The sequence below is a fragment of the Phalaenopsis equestris genome, unplaced genomic scaffold (assembly GCF_001263595.1).
Source record: "Phalaenopsis equestris unplaced genomic scaffold, ASM126359v1 Scaffold200734, whole genome shotgun sequence".
In the NCBI taxonomy this organism is placed as follows: Eukaryota; Viridiplantae; Streptophyta; class Magnoliopsida; order Asparagales; family Orchidaceae; genus Phalaenopsis; species Phalaenopsis equestris.
Genome location: NW_018220542.1, coordinates 98956 through 111146, shown reverse-complemented (window position 1 = coordinate 111146; position 12191 = coordinate 98956).

Here is a 12191-nt window from a genome sequence, read left to right as displayed (position 1 = left end):
AGCAAAAGGTATCCACCTGTCTAGAACATATACAATTCCTTGATTTATCTCATGAAGTATTGCATAAAATTCCTTCACAATAGGAATTATTACAACCGCAGTTGTGCAGCATAGTACTTCCCATCGCCTTTGCAAAATGATTTCTTCCACAATAGTACTAGGACTATTGAATCCTTGATTCATGAAACCTCTTTCCTTGATCAACATCTTCTTCATAAGGACCTTGTCAAGCAACCTCTGGGCATCAAAACTAATAAGCTTTCTTCGATTGAAAATCTTATATTTGGAAGTTTCCTTGGAGTTGGAGGCCATAGGAACAATATTATTGAATCTTCTCCCTCTCTACCAATTTAATTTAACTCCAAACGACTGGTTTAAGAAGTTAAATAGAGAAAATTTTGCCAAAAACTGTCAATGGAAGGTTCCGGACACTTTTTCCAACTGCAACGCCTAGACGCCATATTCTAGCGCTGAGGTGTTGGGCTTTCTGAAAAGTGGCACTTAAGCGATAGATTTTGGCACCTAGGCACCAATGCTACATGAAATAGGTGCCTAGGCACCTAAGGGCAGGTGCACTTTTTTACACCATTTCACCTAAGGTTCAAAATAACTCTCATACCTTCCATAAAATTGAATAATTAAAACATTTTAATGCATTTTCTTAACATTTGAGTATCTAAAGAACATAGAATTTAATCATAGGAGCTTATATAACATAAAAATAAATTGAAAAATAATTACACAAATAACAATGGGTTGCCTCCCACAAAGAACTTTGTTTAACGTTGTCAGCCTGACATTCTCAGTTTTTAGTATGGGTGACCCAACATTAAAACCTCTATAGAAATTAGACTGTGTCCATCAAAAAAAGGTTTTAACCTATGTCCATTAACTTTAAATATTTTCTGATTCTTAGATCTTAAATATCCACAACTCCATATGGGTAGACTTTTTTAACAGTAAACGGCCCTAACCACCTGGACTTAAGTTTTCTGAAAAATAATTTCAATCTTGTGTTATACAACAACACTTCCTATCCAGGTGCAAACTCCTTTCTTATTATCTTTTTATTAAGCCAATTTTTCATTTTTTCCTTATAAATCTTAGCATTTTCATAAGATTCATTTCAGATTTCTTTGAGCTCATTTAGTTGCAATAATCTTTTCTCACCAGCATCTTTTAAATTAAAATTAAATTCTTTAATAGCTCAATAAGCTTTATGATCCAACTCTACTAGTAAGTGACAAGTCTTTCCAAAAATAAGTTTATATGGAGACATTCCTATAGAACTTTTATAGGTTGTTCTGTAAGCCCATAATGCAATATTTAATCTAGTAGACCAATCCATTTTGTTAGGATTAGAGTCTTTTCTACGATTCTTTTATTTTTACGGTTAGATAATTTTGCTAGACCACTAGTCTGGGAATGATAAACAATGGAGATCCAATGCTTTATATTATATATTTTCAATCAATTTTTCAATTCTTTTATTCCTGAAAAGAGATCCTCCATTTATAATGATTACTCTAGGCATTCCATATTTTATAAATATATATTTTTATTAAAAAGTTTGAAACACTCCGAGCAGCACATCAAGGTAAAAAAACTACTTTGATTCATTTATAAACAAAGTCTACTGCAATTAATATATATAAATTTCCAAAAGAGTGTACAAATGGTCCAAAAAAATCCAATCCCGAAACGTCAAAATTTTCAACTTCTAATGTAAAACTTAGAGGCTTTTCATTCCTATTTGAAATATTTCCTACTCACTGATTTCAATCACATGCTTTTATATATGTATTAAAATCCATAAATAGAGTAGGCCAATAAAATTTAGATTGTAAGATTTTATATGTTGTTCTATCAATTCAAAAATGTCCCCCAAATTTAGAATCAAGACATTTTTGCATAATTTCTTTAGTTTCTTCATATGGTATAAATCTTTGAATAACCTAATCTTTATATTGCTTATATAAATATAGGTCATCTCAAAAGTGGAATTTTGCATCATGAGTAAATTTTTTATGTTGTTGTGTTGTCAATCCATAGAGTAAAAGATAACTAACGATATAGTTCACTATGTCTGCATTCCATGGTACCTGCCATTCATTAATGGTCTATAGATGGTCATCAGAAAAATTTTCATTAATTTCACTATCATAATTAAATGATTTTTCCTATTCCGGCCTAGATAAATGATCCTCTATTTGATTATCGGATCTCTTCTTATCTACTACTACAAAATCAAATTCTTACATCAGAAGGATCCATCTAATTAATCTTAGTTTTGCGTCCTTCTTTTGCATCAAATACCTTATAACAGAGCGATCAATATGCACAATACATTTAGCTTCAATGAGATATGATCTAAGCTTATCAAAAGCATAAAAAAATTGTCAATAACTCTTCCTAAGTAGTGGTATAATTAATTTGAGCTTCATTCAGAGCTGTACTTGTGTAATATATAATTTTAAAAAAAAAATCATATATTTTCCTTAGTACAACCCTAATTGCATAATCACTAACATCACACATTAGCTTAAATGGTTTCTCCCAATCAGGTGAAACTATTATAGGAGCAGTAAATAAGTTCTTTTTTAATAATTCAAAGGCATTAATGTATTTTTGGTTGAAATCAAATTTTGCATATTTTTATAATAATTGGCATTGAGGCTTAGTAATTTTTGAAAAAATATCGTCTCTAGAAACCAGCATGCCCTTAAAAACTTTTAACCCCTCACATTATAGTACGAAGAGGTAGTTTAGCTATAACTTGAATTTTTGTCGGATTCACTTCTATACTATTTTCAGATATTTTATGTCCAACTACAGTTTCTCATGCAACCATAAATTAACATTTCTCTTAATTTAATACTAAATTTATCTTTTCACATTATTCTTAAACTTTTTCTAAATGATTTAAACATGATTTTAATGAAGTTCCGAACACTAAAAAGATATCCATTAAAAAAGCTATCCCTTTTTCAATTAAATCGCAAAATATAGACAACATCATTGAAATGTTGCAGGTGCATTACATAAACCAAAGGGCATTCATCTAAAAGCAAAAGTATCACAAGGACTAGTAAATGTTGTATTTTCTTAATCCTCACAAGTAATAGGAATTTGATGATAACAAGTATATCCATCTAAAAAGCAAAAATATTTGTGCCCAGCTAGTCTATCCAACATTTGGTCCAGAAAAGGTAAAGGAATGTGATCTTTTCTAGTGGTGGAATTTAATTTTCTATAGTCAATACAGATTTTCCAACCATTGACATGTCGTTTTAGTATTAATTCTTATTTCTCATTAACTGCAACAGTCACACCCCCTTTCTTTGGAACGCAGTGAATTGGATTTACCCAAGCACTGTCCAAGATAGGGTATATAATTATGACATCTAACCATTTTAAAATTTCTTTCTTAACAACTTCTTTCACTATAGGGTTTAATCTCCATTGAGGATTAGCTTTTGGTTCATGATGTTCTTCTAATAAAATTCTATGCATACAAATTGAAGGACTATTCTTTTGATATCAACTAATGTCCATCCGAAGACTTTCTTATACTTTTTTAAAATCTCTAATAATTTTTATTCTTGTAATTCAGTTAAATCAGAGGATACTATAATAGGTAATGTAGATAAATCTCCTTAAAAAATAATATTTTAATTATGCAGGGAGTACTTTCATATCAAGGTCAGGAGGTGTTTCAATTGAAGGAATAAGATTTTTATTATTTTTTTGTAGTGTCTAACAATTCAAAACTTTCTTGAACATAATTATTATCTTCATTCAATATTTCGAAGAACTTATCTTGCATTTTATCCTCATCTTCATGTTTCAAATCTTCTTGTTCTGTTTTCTCTTCATATCTTTTTTTTAAATGATTGTTACTAAAAAATAATCACAAATTTCCATCATGAAGCATTCATCATCTTCTCCTTTTGTTGAGTATTTTATGGATTTTGATATATTAAATGTAACTTCTTGATCATTGACTCTCATGGTTAACTCACCTTTTTGAACATCTATCATAACTCTTCCAATTGTAAGAAAGGGTCTCCCTAAAATGATTGCAATTTCTTTACTTCCTCCATATCTAACACAATGAAGTCTACAAGAAAATTAAATTTATCAACCTTTATCAATACATCTTCTGCAACTCCTTTAGGATAGGAGATCGATCGATCAACTAACTGAAGGGTTATTATATTAAGGGAAATCTCTCCTAATCCTAACCTTCTAAAAATAGATAGAGGCATAAGATTAATACTGGCTCCCAAATCACATAATGCTTTTCCAAAAAAATCTTTCGCCTATAGCACAAGGAATAGTAAAACTACCAGGATCTTTAAGTTTTTCAGGAAGTTTTTTCTAAATTATAGACCTAAAATCATCACTAAGTGCAACTATCTCATTCTCTGTAAACTTCCTTTTTCTATTAAGTATATCCTTCATAAACTTTACATAACTCGATATTTGTTCCAAGGCTTCAGCAAATGTAATGTTTATGGTTAGTTTCTTAAATATTTCCAAAAATTTTGAGAATTGTTTATCTAATTTTTTGTTCTCTCAATCTTTAAGGAAATGGAGGTAGTGGTTTTTCTACAGTATTTCTCATCAATTTAATAGGATACTTTGAATCATGATGAATATCTTCCTCAGATTTTTAAATTTTCACCCCTTCTTTCTCAACTTCAATCTCTTTTTGAAATTTTTTTTCCACATCTTAGTTGTATAGATTTAATTTGCTCATTTTTTTGGTCTTTAGGATTAATCTCAACATTACTAGGAAGAGTTCCTTGAGTCCTACTGCTAAGTGTAGTAGCAAAATGTCTCAAATAATTATCAATGTTTTTAAATACCGCTCCCTGACTTTCTAAATGACTACTTATTTGTAATACCAATTCTTCCATAGACAGTTTCTTCTCCTTAAATTGTAATTTTTTGTTAAAATTAGAGGATAATAAGATCTATAGTTAGTATTTTCTTGATTGTTTACCATTCACAAAAGGGTTCGCTTAATTGTTCCCCGATTGTGGATTTACACCATTAGAATTATTATTATTCTAACTTAATTTAAGGTGTTTTTTCCAACCAGGATTGAAGTAATTATAATAGAGTTTTTTAGGTCGATTATTTATTACTTATAAAGTTTCGTACGATGATTGAGAATCTATCATTTATCCGAATAAATTTTCCTCAACCACTGGTGGTGTGTAAGATATATTCATTCCAAATTGATCCAACTTCTTTGATATTGTAGCGATTTCAGAAGCCAAAATAGAAATTGTGTCAGATTCATGAACACTGGCTACTCTTTTTGGATTTACCTTTTTAGAGGGTCATTGAAAATTTTTAGTAGTCATCTCTTCAATTAATGAATATGTTTCATCCAATGGTTTTGACATTAATGATCCAGCAGCAGCAGCGTTAATACTATATCTAAGAGATCCCCCTAATTCATTATAAATTGTTTAAATTATTAACTAATCTAGTAAAGCATGGTGTGGACACTTCCTAAGGAGACTTTTAAATTGTTCCCAAGCTTCATATATTGATTCCTCTTCAAATTGACAAAAAAATGTAATATCGTTTATAAGCTAAGTGATTTTCGAGGGTGGAAAATATTTAGCTAAGAAATTTTGTGATAGTTCTCCCCAAGTTCTGACAGATCCCCAGGTGCTAAAGAGTTTAACCACATCTTAGCTTTTTCCCTTAGTAAAAAAATAAAAATTCTAAGTCTGAGAGTGTCATTCAACACTCCATCATATTTAAATGTAGCACACAATTCTAGAAAACTAGCAAGATGTAAATTTGGATCTGTGGATGGTGTTCCCTCAAATTGATGATTTTGTATCAATTAGATAATAACAGGTTTAAGCTCAAATGAATTAGCAGCTACACTAGCATTTTATATCGTCAAGTGAATTTCATCTACTGTAGGGTTAGCATAATCTCTTAATGGTCTCTGTTGATATTCATTTTCAATACATAGGTTATTAAAATTGTTTGCTATTTTGTTAAATTCTTTTTATTTTTGAACTTTTCTTATACTTCATTCTAATTTCAAATCATAAGGTATTAATCCTTTGGATCCTAATCTTTGCATACACAAATATAAGTAATAACTATAAAAATAAGCACTCACACAAGAACGTATATATATCTTTATTATTTTCTTTTTTTATATATTTTTTATATCTTTTTGTTATTTTTAAAATAATCTTTGTAGTTCAAATAAAGTATTTTAAGTAATTTACTGCAGTCCCCTGGCAATAGTGCCAAAAACTTAATGTGTGATTTCTTATGCGTTATAAATGTTTTTCAACACCAAATCACACAAGGCAACCATACTAAAAAAATATGCATTTTAATCACAATAAAATTTGCTTTACTATAATAAGTTTCTCTTTTAAAATATTTAAACTTGTCACTCATAGTGAATTAAGGTGTACTTTCAATTTCAAATCATCACTGAGTTGCAAACACAAGTATATGTAGCGCTCAAGTAATAAAAGGCTCTAATGGAGTCCTAAGTATCAATCCCATAGAAAAGTAAAAATTTGTTAGGGAAATCACGCAAAAGCACAATATTAAAACTATAGAAAATTAAGTAAGAAAACATATCAAAATTTGTTTAATGACACTAAAGAAACTACATTTACTACCCTAATCTCTAAACTTCAAAGCTAAATTTACTGAAACTAAACTAGGTTTTATGGCGAAGAGTTCAAATTTAAGAAAGCATCATTCCCCTTACAATGAGATTATAATCATTGAATTATCAAATTGAAGAAAATTGTACTGTGCCAAACTGAAGCATTACATTATTTATCCTTTTTTACAAGCGACAAAAAATATTGGTTAATCAAGTGTTTGGTCCCTAAATCTACGATTAGGCTGGGAAGATACTAGCTCACTCTCCAGAGTTCCCACGTTCCCCTCGCCTGAGGGCTAACATATCGCTTTAGTTTCCAAATGCCTGAACCAAATTGGGGATTTTAGTCTGTCACCCTAAAATCTCCAATTTTATGCCTATCAATGAACATTTCCCTATTTATTTGCACTAAATGCCATAGACTACATTCACATCCATGAAATTGAATGTGATTCTTACTTTATCATAGAAAGCATAGCCCTTTCGGATCGTATGTTTCACAACTAATTTGTATAATTCAATCGGCCAAATCAAAAATTAAATGAAGTTCAAAGTTTGAATCATCACAATTATGAAATTAAAATATTACACAACATTATTGATTCTTCACATGACCATATCTCTATGTAGTGAAAAGGATAAATAAGTCTACTCAGAATTCTTAAGTAAAAGACAAAAAATGGATTATATATATATATATACAAACAGGTTTAAAAAATAAGAAAGAAAAGTAAAACAACTTAAGTCAATCTCCTCCCTAAGAAAATCATTTGTAGTTCCTTTGAATCTCTTTCTCTTTTTACAATAAAAATCTCTCTTAGAAATAAAATATAAGGAAGAAGAAATCTCTCACTTTCCCTCTCCTCTCACAACTCTTAGATACACTTACCACACTCTCCCACACTTTGATACTCACACCCCCTTCACTCACACCACCTTTTATAACATAAAAAAAAAATCTTTTATAATGTAGGGGCAAATTTCCCAAGATTCTCCATAGAAACCTCTTCAAAATCTGTTCAAATTCAATGTATTTGTTAAACTAATCTTCTCTGAGGCCTAGGCACCAAAATCTGGCGCCTAGGCGCCGTTTTCTCTGTATCCCGGCACGTAGGCACCAGTTCTGGCACCTATGCACCAGTTCAATTTTTTGAAAATGGCACTTTTGACTCCAAATTTCATCCTTTTTGCATCATTTAGGCTCCAAAATCCTAGACTTAGTATACCTACAATAAAATATTAAAATACCTTACTTTAAGTGCAATATCACCAAATATAGGCCTTAGATATCTTTGAAAAATTAAATATTTTTTTGGTGTATCAGTGATAATATATGACTTAGTTTGAAAACTTAAGGTTACAAGCCCAACAAAGCCTCAAGCTATACTGCATTTGTATGGTGAGAGATCACAATAAACTAGTAAGGTCGTATACCTTTATGATTCAAGACGTGATGTTGGTTTTGTGTTGTCCAATTGTAACTCACCATCAAAGGCACAAGAATTTTTAGCCCACATGGGAAGGACCGTTTGTGATTGAGAAGGTCTTTGAAAAAGGAGCCTACTTACTAATCAACGCAGATTCATCTCAGCTGATGCCCCTTATCGATAGAAGCTATATTAAAAGGTATTATGCTTAGGCAAACTCTGTATCTGATGTATTCATGTATCATATGTAAAAAATTGATGATTCAAAACATTATGTCATTTGTAATTCAATTATTGAGCAATAAAAAGGTGTATCTTTTGATATTACATTTGGTTGAGCTATTTTCAATGATTTCCACATGTTTGCTGAAGGATTATGTTACATAGTTCAAGATAAAAAATCTGTGTATAATATAAGTCTTATGTGTCACTTAATTTAATTGATGGAGTGTCATACAAGTTAGTTGTAAGTCCTACATGTGAACTATACCTGTCACAACCAATTATCAGCGTAAGAGAAGCCACATACTTCTCTTTTCTCTTAGATCACACACTTCCTGCAGGTCCGAATTAGCATATCCCAACATCATAAATGAGTGTGGTATACACTTGTCCCACTCATCCTAAATGAGCGTGGTTGATACTCATTTTAGGAGCTTAGCTTTAGAGATGAGCATTTTTTGGTCAACACTTTTGCTTGGCTAACCTTCGTAGTATCTCGATTAACTAAAGTTAGCATTGATTGATACTTATCATATGCATGAAAAGCCATGTACTTTTTCTAGCATCTTTTTTGGTACATGCTTCGTGTGTGTCTGAATTAGTGTATCCCACCCATCATAATTAAATGAGTGTGGTAGATATCTTCCACTCATCAAAAAATGACTGTGGTAGATTCACTTAAAATGAGCATGTTTTATTTTAGCCTTAAGGCTGAACATCTTATGATTGGTAAATTTTGCTTAACCAACTTTTTTCAGTATCTCAATTTACTAAGGTCAATTTTGAATGATACTCGTTATGTGTAAGATAAGTATTGTGCATCTCTTAAAATTGATTGTCGGGTTGTTACTTGTGCAAAGTGTAATTCCCTTAGGGTGGGCTATACCTGGAACCAATAATCAGCATAAGAGAGGCTTTTATTTTTTTTTCTTACCAAAAATTTTCAGTTGCATGCTTCATACAGGCCTGAATTAGTGTATCCCACCCATCATAAATAAGTGTGATAGATATGCTTGTCCCACTGATTCTCAATGAGTGTGTTAGATACCCTTTTAAAGAATATGAGCTTAGCTTTGAAGCTAAGCATTTTATGGTTAGCACATCTTGCTTAGCTAACATTTGCATCGTATTAATTGATTGAAGTCAATTTTAATTAATACTTGCAATATGCAAAGAAAAACCATGCATTTTTTCTAGCATTCTTTTCGGGAACACGCTTCATGCAAGTTCAAATTAGTGCCCCTCTCATCATAGATGAATGTGTTAGGTACTCATCAATCCTACTCATGAATGTGATAGATTTCTTTTAAGTGATACATTTGAGTTTGGCTTAAATGCTAAGCACTTTGAGGTTACTCATCCTGCAGTTAGACTAGTTCCCAGCAAGATTTTTTTTGCTAATTTTGTTGAAGTACCCATTATGATTGGATCCTCCTACTTGTCTAATTCCTTAATATTTTGAGGGTTGGTCATATTTATTTCCATGCCATATGACATGTTGTGATGGCTAGAGCATATTGCTTATTCAACCAATCCATTTCTTGTTGAGATATATGATGCTTCCCTAACAAGAGTTATCTTGCTAGTTTGAAGGAAACTTGGACAAGAGTCATCTTGCTAGTGCTTGCTAAAGCACCCTTGAGGTTGAAACATCTTATTTTTCCAACCCCATTGATAATCTTAATTGACTTGGTTAATTCCTATTACCCTCATGTTGTATCCAATTTTCTTAACTAATCCATGTTCCATCATAGTGCATCAATACCCTACTATATTATGATGTTTAATTTTTTTATGGGATTTCGTTGGTTAGTTAAATTTGACAACCTTCAAAATAAGCATTTTACCTTCCTTAGATTGCCTTGTGCATCAACAAATATTTTGAACATGCCACTTCAATCTATTTTGCCACATAGCCACTTGCTCAATGCATTAATCAGCGAGCACAAAATTAAATTTCTAGTTATTTCTTCACATGAGTACATCTTTCATACTTTAGATTGCTTACGCTAATAAATTAATTTATATCACCTAGATTACCTTGGCTATCTAGTTTGATATATAATTAGGATACATACCTCTTATACTATTTGATATATAATCAAGATACATACCTCCTAGACTATTTGATATGTAGTAGAGATACATATCTTCTGAACTATTTGATATATAGTCAAGATACATATCTCCTTGACTATCTTACATGTATAGTAAAGATACATATCTCCTTAACCACCTATGGTTGGTATATATATTTCCCTGACTACTTAGATGTTCTGGTTTATGGAACTATCATTATTATTCAATTAGACCTTAATATGAGTGCATCAATTTGAGGCACAACAGGCTTTGCAGCTGCTTGATCTTAAAATCTCTTAAACCATGTGACTTTCTATTCGATTCTTCTATGAGATCACCTTGGCTTCTTAGCCACATAATATGATGTTTCTCAAGTTATATGACTTTTTAGTTAGCTCTTTTGTGAGAACGTCTTGTCTTTTGATATATTCGGCTTTATAACCACTTACTATGACAATTTATGAGCCATATGATCTTTTAGTTAGCTATTTTATAATAATATATTATTGTTTAATATCTCTGGCATTGTAGCCAGTTGATTATGACATCTCCCGAACCACATAACTTCCTAGTTGGATCTTCTATGAGAGCACCTTGGCTTCATAGCAACATTCAACCCATATGACACTTTAGTCAGCTATTTTATGAGTACATCTTGTTTATTAACTCCTTCAGCTTCATAGCCACTTATTACAACATTTCTAGAGCCATATGATCTCTTAGTCAACTCTTTTATGAGAGTAAATTATCATTTGACATGTTTGGCTTTATATGTAGTTGATTATGATATCTATGAAACCATATGACCTTTTGTTTGGTTCTTTTGTGGACATCATTGGTTGTATAGTCATTTAGGCTGGTGCCTCCCGAGCCATATGAATTTATAGTTGGTTTGTTAGTAAGGGTGTCTCAACTAGTTGGCCAATTGCCACTTTAGTCAAGATCCTCTTAGGGTTTATAGCTACCTAATTATTGTGATGAGTGCATCTTTTTAATGGGTGTCAGTCCAACTGACAATCAAGTTCCTTTCGATAGAGTGTAATAGGAGATTTAGGTTACACGAGATAACTCAACCTTCTTCCACCTTTTTTGGTATGAATATAGTCAACCAAGTTTAGGTTCCTCATCTCTATCATTACAAATGTGGTTAGAGAGAGTAGATATTTTTCTCGACTAGAAGATGTCTTTTTAGTTAAAGACTTTCTGCAAGGATAAGAGGCCTGGGTTACATGAGATAATTGGGGCCTTCTAAATTGTCTAAACTGTTTAAGTTACTGGTCAATTATTGTTGTAATTAGGATACCTTGGGCTTTATAGCTACCTGATTATTGTGATGGGTGTTTAACTTGATAGAAATTTCTAGTTAGGTATTTGCACGAGAGCGTAATAGGAGACCTGGGTCACACGAGATTATTGGAGCCTCCGCAATTGACCATACTATCGAGTCACTTATCAGTTGCCACTTTAATCAGCATACCTTAAACTTTATAGTCATTTGATTGAAGTGACCTCTTTTCAATGGAATTGGTTTGACTCGCAATCATTGTTTTGTTTTGTGGAAGCACAACAGAAGATTTAGGTCACACGAGATGATTGAGCCTCCTCCTCTACCGTTGTAAACATGGTTAGGTAGAGGCCAACATCGTTCTATCAATTCTAAAGATAGGATAAGAATATCAATATATTGTTGTGAATGTGGTCAGACCGAACCCCCTCAAACATGTCCAATAAATCTGGTATAGCTGAGTTTCTTAGTGGCTACTTGGTTTTGACCTGCTGGCCACCCCTCCCCCCCC